Source organism: Canis aureus, chromosome 13, assembly GCF_053574225.1.
Source record: "Canis aureus isolate CA01 chromosome 13, VMU_Caureus_v.1.0, whole genome shotgun sequence".
NCBI lineage: Eukaryota > Metazoa > Chordata > Mammalia > Carnivora > Canidae > Canis > Canis aureus.
In genome coordinates, this window is record NC_135623.1 from 18937604 (window position 1) to 18951350 (window position 13747).

At 46.7% G+C, this 13747-nt stretch overlaps 1 protein-coding gene across 13 annotated transcripts in view; it reads left to right on the plus strand.

Annotated features, from left to right (window-relative positions):
* The window catches only part of LOC144281984 (BEN domain-containing protein 5), a 1369676-nt gene that overhangs the window by 1275940 nt on the left and 79989 nt on the right, over positions 1–13747 (plus strand). The gene's annotated exons all lie outside the window — the stretch shown is intronic.

Consider the following 13747-nt stretch of genomic DNA (forward strand, 5'->3'; position numbering starts at 1 on the left):
GGAGGTCACAGAATCAGCTTTACATTTCAGAAAGAGCCCCCTGGTGCCTGTGAGGGAGTGGATTTGGAGGGGGCCAGGCTAGAGGCTGGAGACCAGTGGAGCCTGCTGCTGCTGTAGGGTTGGAGAGGCTTATGGAGCCAGCTGTGGGCAGCTTAGCGACTGGCTGATGGGACAGGAAGGAGTTTTGAATGACGTCCGTGGTTTGGCCCGGACAGTGGAGTAGATGTGATGCCCTTCCTGAGGTGGGAACTCAGGAGAGGCAGTGAGCCTGGGGACAAGCTTCAGACATGCTCACTTTGGAGTTGAGCACAAGTGATATGCTCAGCCTGCCTGTGGGTCTCGGGCACGCGCCCTCCTGCGTCCTCACCGGGCAAGGAGCCTGCTGGCCTGTGCTAATGATGGCATTTACTTCAAAGGCTGCTTTCCTACACTAGTGTTTTGCTCACTAAACCCTTCCCCCATCTCCAGGCCTTGGGAACTAAATGATGATCTTAACCACGGAGGGTTTTACCCAGAGGACTACACTGGATCTTAGATATAAAGTGTTTCATGCCCACTCCTGGGACAGCCCCCTGTGGACATCATGGCTTTTGTTTACCGGTTGTGATGGACTGTCCCCTAGGCAGGGCCTGGCTGATGCATCTCAGAATCCCCAGTGCCCAGGAGGGACCTGGCTCTGAACAGGTGCTCAGAGTAAAGGCGAAGCAAATGATGAAGTAAACCAGAGCCTCTGTAAGTTAGTTTTAATAAGATTTCCCCAATGAAAGGAAGCAACCGGACCACATACATTTCCCCAATCTCATCTCTCCCTCAGAGTGTCCCAGACACTGGCGCCACCATTGCTGTGCCCTTTTTACTTCAGGCTCTGATCTGTGGATGTAAACCCACTCCTAGCATTCCCTGCAACCTGCTGAGATTGTCCTCAACTCACAGGGACAGAAGCTCAGATGGCATCACCCACTCTGGTTCCCCTGACGCAGGCTTCTGGTCATCTTCTGGTCATCTCCTGACCTCAGGGCCTGCCCCATCCTACCCACCATTAAATTAGATACCCTTCTCTGGCCACCAGGAGCTCCCTCAGATCCCTGGGTCCCTGTCCTCCCACCATCCGACCACGTTTTATTCAGGAGTTGCTCTTAGACAGTTCACTACCTTCAGTGTGAAGACCAGGGGAGCCAGTTCCAACTCTACTTCATATCCAGGCTTCTCCTTCCCTGATATTAGGTCTGAGCATTCTACATCTTCCCCAGGTAATTAGCCCCAGAGAGGATAGCACCTTCTAGGTGAGAGCTCACCCCCTACCTGGCACGTATACTGTAGAGTATGTCAGCGACTTCACATCACACCATCAGTAGTGCCACCTGAGTCACTCACATGCGAGAGCATGCACAGGCCCTCCTCTCACCTGTGTCCAGTTACAATCTTAAAAAGTCTTAGGCCCTCCTTTAAATTGATTTTTAATTGAATTGAGTAACATGACTATAAAAAAAAATCAAGGCCGTGGAACAAAATGCCACTTGTTGGGACTATCCCAGCACACACCATCTCTCCAACTTGAGAATTAGCGTAGTCAATAGAAAGCCATCAAAAACATTTGATCAAGGGAGACAGAGATCCATGAATAGTATTCCCGACCACTCAGTCCCCCAATTGAGAAACTCTAGTGTCATTCTAAAATTTAAATCCAACTGGGTCTCTATCCCCTGATTAAGACTTTTCAATGACTCCCCATTACTTGTGGAGTAAAGGCCAACGTTCCTGGCGTGCCATTCAAGGACTGCCCTGTGCCTATCCAGCATGTAGCAGAGAACATGGCACCATAGAGAATATTATGTTGAATGACATACATACGCTTTTAGAAACTTCTGAAAGCTGCAGTGTGGAGAGTGGATCAAAGGAGATGAGACGAAGTGAAAGAAGAGAAGCCCATCAGGTGCTTCTTGTGGAAGTCCAGGTGAAGGACAATGAGACCGGAGCTGAGAGCTGCAAGGGCAGTTGCTAAGGAGGATCCCCAGGGATCCCCCAGGTGGGAGGTGAATGGGCCCCTCCCGTCCTTTCCTTTGCCCTGAGCCTCTCAGAGCCCAAGGGTTGCTTTTGTGAGAGGCTCCTATGCTCTGGGGCAGGGGGTGGGGGGATACCCCCCTTTTCCTGGAGGAGAAAGGCCTGTGTTGCTATAACAACTTGGCTGTAGCTCTTAGACAGATCTGTTTCCTTAAATCATTTAAGGAAAATTAGCTGCCATAACAACACGGAGCAGTTTTTAAAATAGAGCAACACAGCCTAGGTTTTTTGTTTTTTTTTTTTTCCTCGCTTGCCTCCTATAGTCCTCAAGAGAAGCTGCTCTCTTTCTGTCAAATAAATAAATAAGGTATAACACATCTGCAGGACAAACAGAGCAGTCGGTGACATGGTCACCTAGCACACGCAGAACCAGCACTCATTCACTGCACAGAAGACACACTCACACACAACACGTGACATATGCATTCACAGACATAAGACAGAAAACATATACACAAAAGCATAGACATGGTACATAGCAGGTAGGCAGGCAGCGGTCCAGTTACACCAAGAGCCTACACACACACCCACAGCCAGGCCCAGTGTCCCCACTCAGTTAAAGTGGCAGGAAGGGGCTGTGAGGTCTGCTCTTAGCATGGGCAGGGGTTTTACTGGGTCGCCAGATCAGAAGGCCCTTAGATGGCAGCTCCTCACCAGAAACAAAGGGACACCTGCGTGTTCGTACCTGACAGCCTGGGTAAAAGGGGTAAAGCCACCTTGGCAAGGATGGGGATAGAAGGTTGGGGGCACCCGTCCCCACCCACAGACACACTTAGGGGCAAACCAGGAGAGCAGGAGGCCACCACTCTGGCATCCCCTATGGCAGGATGCTTAGCACCCCCTAGGAAGAGGCAGGACCACCCTGGGGGGAAAACCACATCCCTAGGGCTTTAGCAGACTCTCTTCCTGAGGCCTAGGGAGCCCAGGAATCTGGACTGTAGGTTCCCAAACTTTCATTCCATCCCCAAGTGTCTGGCTGTATCCCCCCAAAAGTCCCCTGCAGAGAGCAGCTAAAGCTGTGCCAGCTTCAAGAGAGACCGAGAACTAGCACCCCCCACCAGAGCAGACGAACCACTAATCAGCTTGGCACTCCGAGGCAAGTGTCTTCCCCTCTCTGGGCCTTTCATTCCCGCCTCACCGCACCCCAGTCTGTACATTGTAGGGGTTGAAGGATGACTCCATGAGCCCCATTTGGCTCCAACCATCTGCGTCTCTGCATCATTTTGCAGTTGTGAAGACTCCCCTGATGGGCAGGATTTCCACGACAAGGGACAGAAGTCTGCCAGTGAAGGACAGCCTGGAGTGAATGCCTAGGAGGGTGCTTAGCACATGCAGATGTCCCATTAATGTTCCTGTCCTAGGCCTCAGTGTGCCCATGTGCTAGAAGGGGAGAATAAGCCCTGACCTGCTTACCCAGAGGTTGGAGAAAGGCCTGATGTGTGTGACCTTAAGTGTTTTATAAGGTGAAGAGGGATGTTTGCCCTGGGTCGGGTGGAGAGGAATGCCCTGTTGAAATGTGCAGACTGCAGCCAGCCGCCAGAGGTTTCACAAGGAATAGGCTAAATGCACTCACACCACAGCCGCAGGTCACACATTTAGGTCCACTCGAATATTTTTCCACTCCTACCAACACGGCCCAGTAAGTCAGTAAATAGCCACCAGGGGAAGGTTCAATATGGAAGCAAAGACTAAAGGTAAACGTAATACTGCACAGCGGGCTCGGAGAACATAGGGTGTTTCGGGTTCATGAAATGTTTACAGTTTTTCCTACAATAGTTTGAGATGGTTTTGAAACTTTTAGAAATTTTAAGACAAGTCGTTACTTTTTTAAAGACCGACTTCTCCCACCTGTGATAAAAGCCGTGGTCTTTCTAACTCTCTGGATTATTATAACTTTGGTAAGCAAGCCGAGCGGAGAGATGGATCTCCCACTTCAGAGCAAGGCTCCTGTCAAGTTCATTTTTCCTTCAATTTTTCTAACATCTTTTCATCCTGAAAGACTCTGGATACCTCTCATTGACTAACTAGATACATATTGTTTCAACTGCATGAAGGTCAGCAAAGCTTCCAGAAGCTTCCCTTTGAGTCAGGCCAACTAAACTCTGTGTCTTATTTTTCCCTATTTGGCGATTTGGGCAACTGGGATGTCGGTCCCATGGGATTTCTCTCAGGATGAGATCATATGGCTATAAATAGCCTTTAATATGTGAGAAATGGAGCCACTAATATTTTATGCATTTGGCCATTACAAGCACCTACCTCACTGACCCAGCTCTCCCCAGCTCCTGTACCCTCCCACAGACTGGGATCCCACGGAGGTCTTAGACTTCACCTTTGTCATCTCTGATCCCTGACACCCAGTGCAGGGCACAGACCTTCTGTGGATGCATTTTGGGTGAGAGAGAGAGGAAAGACAGGCAAGAAAGAAGAAATGCACTCACCAAGACCTAGAATTAACGTGTGAACAGAGTTCTGAAAGAGGGACGAGAATTTGCTGAGTCAAGAGACACACTAAGTCATTCTCCAAATTCTACTTAATCTCCAGAACGCACCTCCAGGCCCACCTTCTCTAAGATTTCCTTGAACCCTTTGGCCCATAGAGCATTTTGTTGCTTTGTTCTTCTATTAGCAGACCCAGCTTCTTCCATCTAGTGGGTTTATTCCATAAACATGCATGGAGTGTAGTTGGGGGCCGTGGTGCCATAGCAGCATCTCCCCTGATGTCCTCTGGTTTCCATTTCTTCAGTTAAATTGCAAACCCCCTCAGAGCCAAGGATCTACCTCCCTGCTTCCCTGGGCAGGTCTGGCCACTCACTGGCAGCTCAAAGAGGACCTCTTAAGCATTGATTAAAAAGCCGTCTCTCCAGGTGGGGGGTTGTTTCCCTGCCTCCTTTAGACTGAGCTTCTCAAGGACAGAAGCTCTGTCTTTTTCAGCTTCTACCTCCATCCCCTGGTAGGGACCCACACTTAGTAGGCTGTTGATGAGTGTTTGGGGAAATCTTGTTGGCCCCCTCATCTGACACGTTGTTTGCTAGCAGGATGGCACTGAAGCAGCCCAGAGAAATCCATGGCACCCTAGGCTTTCAAACCCCCGTCCCCCGCACTTCTCTCTCATTGTTCTGCATTTCCACTGACTCATTTTCTTTCCTTCATCTTTTGCCCTTGCTGATCCCTTGTCACCAAGAGCTCCCACATAAGGAATTTTTTCTCAAGCTCACAAATTCAGAAATTCTAGAATGTTAGAATCGAGCCATGTAGGATCTCCATCGCAAATCCACAAATTCTAAAATTCTCTTTACTCTCTCTCTGCTACTGGTGTCTGTTCAACTTACCCTCGTTCCTAAGTTAGACCAAGCTCGCTTCCCCATTTTCCCTATGCCACGGTCATCCAATTATCTGGCCACAATGAGCTAAAAAGGAGTCTCTGTGGATAGTCCTGGGATAACATCTTTTCCCTTACCCAACCAGTCCAGTATAGCCCCAGCTCATCTCGTCCAGGGGCTTTTCCCATTAACCCATCCTATCCGTTTCTCACCGCTGCCCCCCCCCACCCCAGTAAACTCCTCCCCTTCCGGGCCTCTGGTTTGAACCAGTTGGGATCAGCATAAGCCTGTTACCCCGTTAGGCTCTCAGCCTATCCAGCCTATAACAGAGTACAAGTCACATTTAAGGTGTTGTGTTCAATGTGTGGGGAACTTCTCCGAGAGTTATTTTTGGCTGTTGCTGTTGGGAGGCTCTGGAGTCCAGGAGGAATTCATGCTGCTACATCAAATAGCATATTGCATTTCAGAAATTGGCCTTAGCCATGGGAAATCAAGTAAGCCAGATGCCTAATTAGTCCATTATTTACCGTGGTGGAGAGAGCTGAATTCTGATGAAAAGGACCAAACTAATCACTGCTTCCACTGTTTAACCTTTCATCAAGAAATTGCCCCATCTTCCAGAAGTTCTAATGCCCACCCCCCAAGCCCCATACCCGTCCCCAGTGTCTGGCGTGGGAAGTCTTATCGGCCTGGACACAGCCTGGCCGCCTGGCCAATGAGCCTTGGTGCTCTCCCGCTCAGCAAGTCCCTCTAGGTTCGCATTGCTCGCTTTCACTTCAAGGCTAGTAAAGCATAAAGATAAAAGAGTAACTTCCCCGTCATCTTTGAAAGAAAAAGATTTTTCATTTATCCATTCAATAAACATTTTCACAGCCCAGGCACTATATATTAGAATAGAAAGGCAAATAGGAAATAGTCACTTCCCTCAAGGAACTGATGATGCAGAGTAGAGCAGGGGTTTTCAAACTGTTTTTGGAAAAATGGCAAGAGGTCTGAGGACCCCCTCCCTCCCATGTGGCTCCTCTTCATTTTAACAGGAGCAGTATAATTTTGTGATTAAGAGCTCAGGTTCAGGCCCGGGTTTGAATCTCATTTCAATACCTGCTAGTTTTGTTATCTTGGGCAGGTCCCTTCCCTTCCCTTCCCCAGCATCTGCGTCCTCATTTGTAAGAGGTCATTGTGAGGATTAACCAAACCGATTTCTGGGACTTGCTGAAGGCACTTTGCAGAGCACATATATTCTCAACAGAGGTTAACCTTTATCAGTATGAAAGATGTGTCTGAATAAAGGATTCCATGGCCAGAGGAAGCTTGCAAACCCCTGGTCTAGAGCTCCTGACTCAGTAAACCAATGATGGCAGGACAGGTGGTAAGCATCATGACAGGCAAGGAGTCTGGATGCTTTGTGGGAGAAGCAGGTCATGTCTACTGGACTTGGGGTCAGGCAAGGCTTGCTGGGGGAGGTGACTTGGAGGTGAGTTTTAAAGGAAGACTAGGAGTTGTTTAGACAGACTGGGGAGCGTTACAGGCAGAGGGAGCAGCATGTGTGAGCGCACGTGTGTCAGACAGGCGACTACACTCAGAATTAATTCTAAGGAGTTCGGGGTGCTGGACTGAGGGGAGCATGTGGAGAAGGGGGGAAGTAAGGCAAGGTGGTAGGCCGAGACCGCTCATAGAGCCTGGTGTGCTACCCCAGGAAGCTTGGACTTCATCCTGAAATCCAGGGGGTTCTCTATCAGGGACTGGAAATGACTTGGAATTCAAAAGGGAGAGAAAAACGTGTTACTATGACTTTCTGGGGCTTAAAATATATTGTTTTGTTTGTAGCTTTTAGCCAGCAATTGTAGTACTACAAACCTAGACTAAAATAATTTGAAGTCTGAATAAGGATTTATGCCAAAAAAGTCCATATTACTTATAAATGGTGAAAAACTGAGAAAAAAATCTAAATGCCTTCACAGTGGGAAACAGTGGGAAACTGATTAAATGAATCACGATACATTCATATAATGGATGTTTATGAGGAGTTTACAATATTGTAAAAATGCTTATGCTATAATTTTAAGTGAAAAGAAGCAGAAGACAAAGTTGCTTATGTATTATATGTTAAGACATATAACAACTAGGTTTAAAACATACACAAAAGAATGGATATGAAGTAGATGTTAATAGTGGCATTTCTGGGCACAAGGGTTGTTTCCTTCATCTCTGCTTTTTTTTTTTTTTTTTCCCAGCAATTTTCTACAAGTATATTTTAAGTTTAAAATTTGAAAAAAAAAAATGTTATGGAAGGAGGAGGGGACCTGGCCACCCAGATGTAAGGAGGGACTTCATTTTGTAAAATAGAACCAAACTCCCAAGGCAGCTACTTGGTGCTGGCCAACCCCTAGGACTGGAGCCTGAGGAAGCCAGCCCAGCCCACATTATAGAAGGCAACTGGGGTGCGTTGATAGCCGTCTATGCATCGATCTTCTGACTAGCTGTCCTTCTGTCTGTCTTTGCATGCAACCACCCATCCACTGTACCTCTACTCCCCTCTTCTCAGAACCCCTATCTCAGACGTGCCAAAATCCAGACTCCTAACATCCTAGGCAGTCTGCCAATTCCTTGTCCTCTTGGTAAGCATGACAGGGACCCCACTTCCCCAGAGCAAACCTCAAATCATGCCCTTGTAAGGATTGAAAAATGACACTGCCCTTGGTGTAGGATTTTCTAAGTCTGGTAAACTATAAGCACTCAATAAATGTTAGCATGTATTCTTATCATAAGCTCATATCTGGTAGTGTACAGTAGCTGATATTTCAATGTGAATTTCTCGATTTCAAGGTTAATTTCAGAACACTATCACCATCTTCAAGCTGTATTATTTTAAAAATAGCCATAGCTCTGTTTATTGAAATAGCATTGCAAGTAGGTCTTGTAAAAGACAGGGAGCAGGCCTCGGCCCTCATCTTGGCTTCTCTGACCACCGCCCAACTCCCTTCTGTGAGTCTTTCTTCAGCTGCACTAATACCTTTCATTGAGGGACAGTAAGCTCAATTCCAGGGGTGGGATCCTTTCTCTCTGAGGGCTTCCCATATTTGTCTGTTCTAATCCATTCTGGGTGAATTCAGAAGGCAAGAGGATTTGTGTCATTCCTACAGTGTGAGTATGGGCACCGTGTGTGCGTGTGTGTGTGTGTGTGTGTGTGTGTGTGTGTGTGTGTTGGGGAGGGGGAACTCACTATAATCCCTAAGGTGTGACGACAGCAAGGATGATTCTAAAGTGAATAATATCAGGGAACGTAACCCTCAGGAACTGTCTCCTGGAGAATTCCAGACCCCGGGTGTGGCTCAGAGCAGGTTTTACCAGCTGAGACTCTGGACAGGGTCTCGCTGGAAGGTGGAGTTTGGACACTGATTAGCAGATAAGCCCGTTCAACAGAAATGGCCCCTTTCTGGCTGTGCCCACAGGGCCTGTCAAAGCCAAAGCTCTTTACACTCCTGGCACAACCAGCACACACTCAGCAGTCAGAAAAGTTGACTCTCAGTTACAAATGGACAGTTTCTTTCCTGTTAGAGTTTAGCTCCAGCTGTGACCTTGAAAAATCCTCCAGCTGCTAAGGCACATTCTTTAAGAGACATCTTTGCTATGTGACTCGATCTTCTGGAGCAGGTGGGGCAGATGAAAACAGCCTCTCAGCACCCGGGTGTGGGAGTGGGAGTAGGAAAGGGGGAAGGTGCTGATACTTATTGAGCATCTATTAAGTGCTCAGCATTGCCTCATCTAATCCATAGGAAATGGGCATCATTATCCCTGTTTCTCGGGTGAGAAAAGTAAGGCTCAGCATGCACGACCCCCCACAACTCCCCACCTAAGCGCAGTCTCCCCTGGCGCACACATTTATCACTCCACATCACGCTGATTGGTTTATGTGCTTGTTTTCTCTACTCAGCTGTGAACTCCTTGAAGGATAAAACTATATCTCTGTCACCTCTGCATTCTCTTGCCCAGGGCACAATACCTAACACATCAGTAAAATGTCAGTCTCAAGAAGGAACAAATGAAAAGCAGTTAGAACCTGCAAGGTCATACTTCGGGCGGGCGCAGAGCTGGAAATGGAAGCCAGCTCTGCGTGACCCCAGGGCCCACTTCCACAGTGCAGTGTGGGGTGAGCAGCTAGCAGGACACTCAACGTTTCTCGGTAGGGGGGTGTCCTCTTTCATGTTTAAAAGACATGTAAACAGCAAACCTAGAAAAGAGGAATTCTATTGATTTAGCTTTTTTTTTTTTTAATATGATGACACCTCTTTTAGTAGCAAATGTTCAGAATTATCTCCACTGTATTTAGATTTAGTTGACATTGTAAATGGAATACCAGGTTTATGCCATTACTTTGGATACCCTGCCCCTCTCCCAACCACTATATGGAGCACTTGCTTTAAGAATTCCAGAATGGACTCCATGGTTTGAACATGCCAGGTAAATTAGGAGTTGGGATCTTGAATGGGGCTGGCTGATTCCAATGCGGTCACTTTTAACCTTGAATCAGTAACTTAATTCTGGCTTCTTGGAGAACTCTATATGGAACCAGAGAACCTCAAGCTGGAATATCTTAAGAGGTGCTCCAAATTAATCTTCCATAGAAAGAGAATAGAGAGAGAAGACATAAGCCCAGGGCAGGGAACCGGCATGCCCAAGGTTGCACACTGAGACAATACTGTAGAGCTGGGACTCAAACTCAGGCCCCTGTGACCTCTACCAGATTGGAGCACATGCACTGTAGGCCCTTGGGATGAGTCACTAGCACATGAGTCTTGTCATAATTATTTTTACTAATATGTCACAGAGATGTATAGCTTTCAGAGCACCATCACATACAAGCATTCATAGGATGCTTGCTGTAATGCTGTGAGGTAGGGATTATGTGTTTTGTTTTGCAAATGGGGAAACTAAGGACTACAGTTATTAAGTAATTTTCCCAAAAGATAGAGTCAGGGCTTAATTTTCATTCTTCTGAGTCCAGATGTCCCCCTTCTGGCCCAGGGCCGAGTTCACAAATGGATGGATCAAAGGATGATGGGAGCAGAATGAACAGGGCAGAGGGTTAGGGCTCTTTTCTTTCTTTTTTCCCTTAAACAGATCACCCACACTCAGTGTCCTCTCATAGACCTCCAAGGCTTCCCCAAATACCTCCAGGTAGAGTAGAGCAAACTGTGGGTGAGGCAGAGGGAACTCCGCATCCAAGCCATGGTCAAGGCCAACTCAAGGCTAAAAGATCAGACGTGGCAGGCTCAGACCAGAGCAAGCCAAGTCCTGAGGAACAAGGGGCCAGGCAGCGGGTTGGATGGGTAGGGCAGAGAAAGGACAGAGAGACTCTCTGAACGTCCAGTGGGAGAGATGGCAGTTAAGACAAGAGGCATCACATGGGCAAAGTCAATAGGGGAAGAGAATAGTAGGAAGAAGGTGGGTCTGGCTGGTTAGAATGTCCTTTTGGGGAAGGAATGGATTTTTTAAGAAGTGATCAGACTCTCAAGGGCCTCAGAACACCAGGCCGAGATATTTGAATTTTATCATTTGGGCCAAAGGGAGCCATTAGAGGTCTGTGAGCAGGGAAAGGTGAGAAAGACAAGCATTAGTTCTGATTATGCAATCAGCACCAGCGTTTAGACCTCAAAACGGTGACCCCTTTAATCTGACAGTCTGCTTTGGTATAATTTGTTAAAAATGACAAAATGTCTCATTTTGCTGCAGTTCATCTTGACCTTTCTTAATATTAGAAAGTTAATTTCAGAAGGGAAATAAATGTATTAGTGTTGTCACAGTCATAAAAAGATGAATTCTGTACTGTCAAGCTATTTCTCTGAATGAATCCATCATGCTGTAAAATGGTTGCCTTCCAACACCCAACATCTTCCCAGCTCCCTCCCTCTTTCCCTCCTTTCCTTCCTCCTTCTCTCTTTCTTCCCACCTCTCTTCCATCCCTCACTCCTTCCATGTGCCAGTACATCTACTATGATGTGCTCTGGGGAGACAGAGATAAAAGCCACAGTACCTGTTCTAAGGCAAGACGTGTTCTAGTGGGGAAGACAGAGAAGAGATCCAGCCATTGTAGGTGTGTGTAAATGCCAGGAGATGAAAGAGCTCAGAGGTACGTGGACACACAGAAGGGGCTATCCATCCTGCAGAGGGAACTCCTATTACATTAGAAAACCATGCCCATTAGTAAGACTTGGATTGACTCTGTGATTAGGAGAAAAGACAGTAGGTAGGATTCTGAAGCGTTGGGTTCTGGCTGCATCTCTGAAATCTCACAGTTACTATCTAGTGAGCACCGGACTGTGGTAAGTATTCCACATACATCTTTTCACTTAACCGTCACATCCTTATCAAGAGGATCTTAAAGTTCCCACTTGCTCAAAAGGGGAAAATGAGGCTCAGAAAGATGAAATAATTTGGCCTGCCTGGGTTGTACATCTTGCACATAGAGTTGACTCCAAAACTGCAGTCGCTTGCGATGTACTGTACTCCATCTCCAGCTAGCTATAGAGAGTTATTTTTTTATTATATTCCATGGTCTACCGTTATTAACCTTACCATACCAATCATACTTACTACTTGTGTAACCTTGGAAAACACAGTTCTTGCCTCTCTCCGGATCTTAAGTCCTGGTTACTTCAATGAAGAGGTTGGACCAACTCTGACCTCCTCTGGTTGTAAAGAATTCCTGCAATCTGAAGGCCTGGTGTAACTCAGTGCCTCTCAAACCTTAATGTGCAGGATACACCTGGGTATCTCATTACTATTCAAATTCTGATCAGAAGGTCCAGAGTGGGATCTGAGAATCTGCATTTTTAAGAAGCTACCAGGTAATGCTGATGTTTTTAGTTCGAGGACTGTTCTGAGTAGCAAGGGCATAACCTATGGTAGGACCAAACCTTTGGGCCCACCGTGGCCCCACTGGCGTTGTGAGCTTCAGGTTACTGAAAGAAAAGCAAGTAATAAAAGCAATCTAACTCAGGTCTGATCAGCAAATGGAGTTCTGGATTCATTTTATTACGTAGGATTTTCAGTGTCTTGGGTTTAAAACTGGTGATTCTCTTGAAAGATTAAAAGGAAGGAAATTGAACTTTTAAAGTCTTGAAGACATTTTTTCTACCATAATCACATCTGTTTTAATTCAAGCTGCAGTCTGATGTTTTCCCCAAGGCTCAGATTTCTATGTCAGAGGAGCACCGCAACAGAGCTCCTCTGGGGTGGTGACAATCTCTTTCCCTCCCCACACCTTGGTTTGGGTGGGGTTGCAGCTTCTCTCCCAAGATGCACCAGCATAGTCACAACTTCCTAAAGCATAATTTCCTAAAGCCTTTCAGGGATCCCCACTACCTACTGGATTAAGAGCCTCCACCTTTAAAGCTTTAGACTCCTTTCTCTATGTCCCTTCCATGAAACTTCTACTCTTCTGCTTGTTCCTTCTTTACTAAAGGACACGACTCCCCACATTCACAACCACCAGCCTCCCTCAGTACACAGGGACTCATCCCCAACCTTCGCCCCACACATTCCTCTCTATGAACGATTGCCCCTCCTCTCCGCTCAGCTCTCAAGATTCTATACAGCACTCAGCTTTGTCTTCACGCCACCACTTCCAGGAAGCCTGTTGTCCTTGTCCAGGGGTAAATGAGTGCTATGTGTGCCCATAAGCTTTTTTATATCATTTAATCCTGAGAACAACCATGCTAAGTAAGAGTCACTCCCATTTTATATATGAGCAAAAAGAGACATGGGGATTCCAACCCTGATCTGTTGAATTCTGAGGTCTGGTTTCTCCTCTCTGCTCTCTGCCCTCCCCCAGCACATGACTGATGTCCTACACTGTGTCATCCCAGCCTCCTTTGGGTTAGAGCTACTTTTCTTTCTGAAGAGAGAAAAGAGGGTGAGGTAGGATGGCCTGAAAGGTTGCTAGAAGTTACAAGTTGGGGGAAGGCTGCTGGCAAAAGGCAAGTTAGGAGACAAGGGGCACATTTGCCCACCTCTTTTCCATGAAAAATCACACAACAGAGCCCTTCGCCGAATGCAAAGCACTTTCCCTAAGTTATCTCACTCTAGTCTCAAGATTACCTTCTTTGGGCTACGTTTTGATGGATTCCTATGATTATCCTCAATACTACTGGGTCCCATTCAAGCCAGTTGGGACTAATGAGTTTGAGGCAATCAAATCATAGCATGTCGGAGCCAGAAGGAAAATGAGAGATTCTCATTCAGCTTCTTCATTTTACAAATGAGAAAAGTGATGCCAAAAGGAAAATGACCTCCTCAAGGTCACACAGTGATTTGGTGGCATAGATTCATTTGGGGGCATTTACTGCATCTTTTTCCATAGC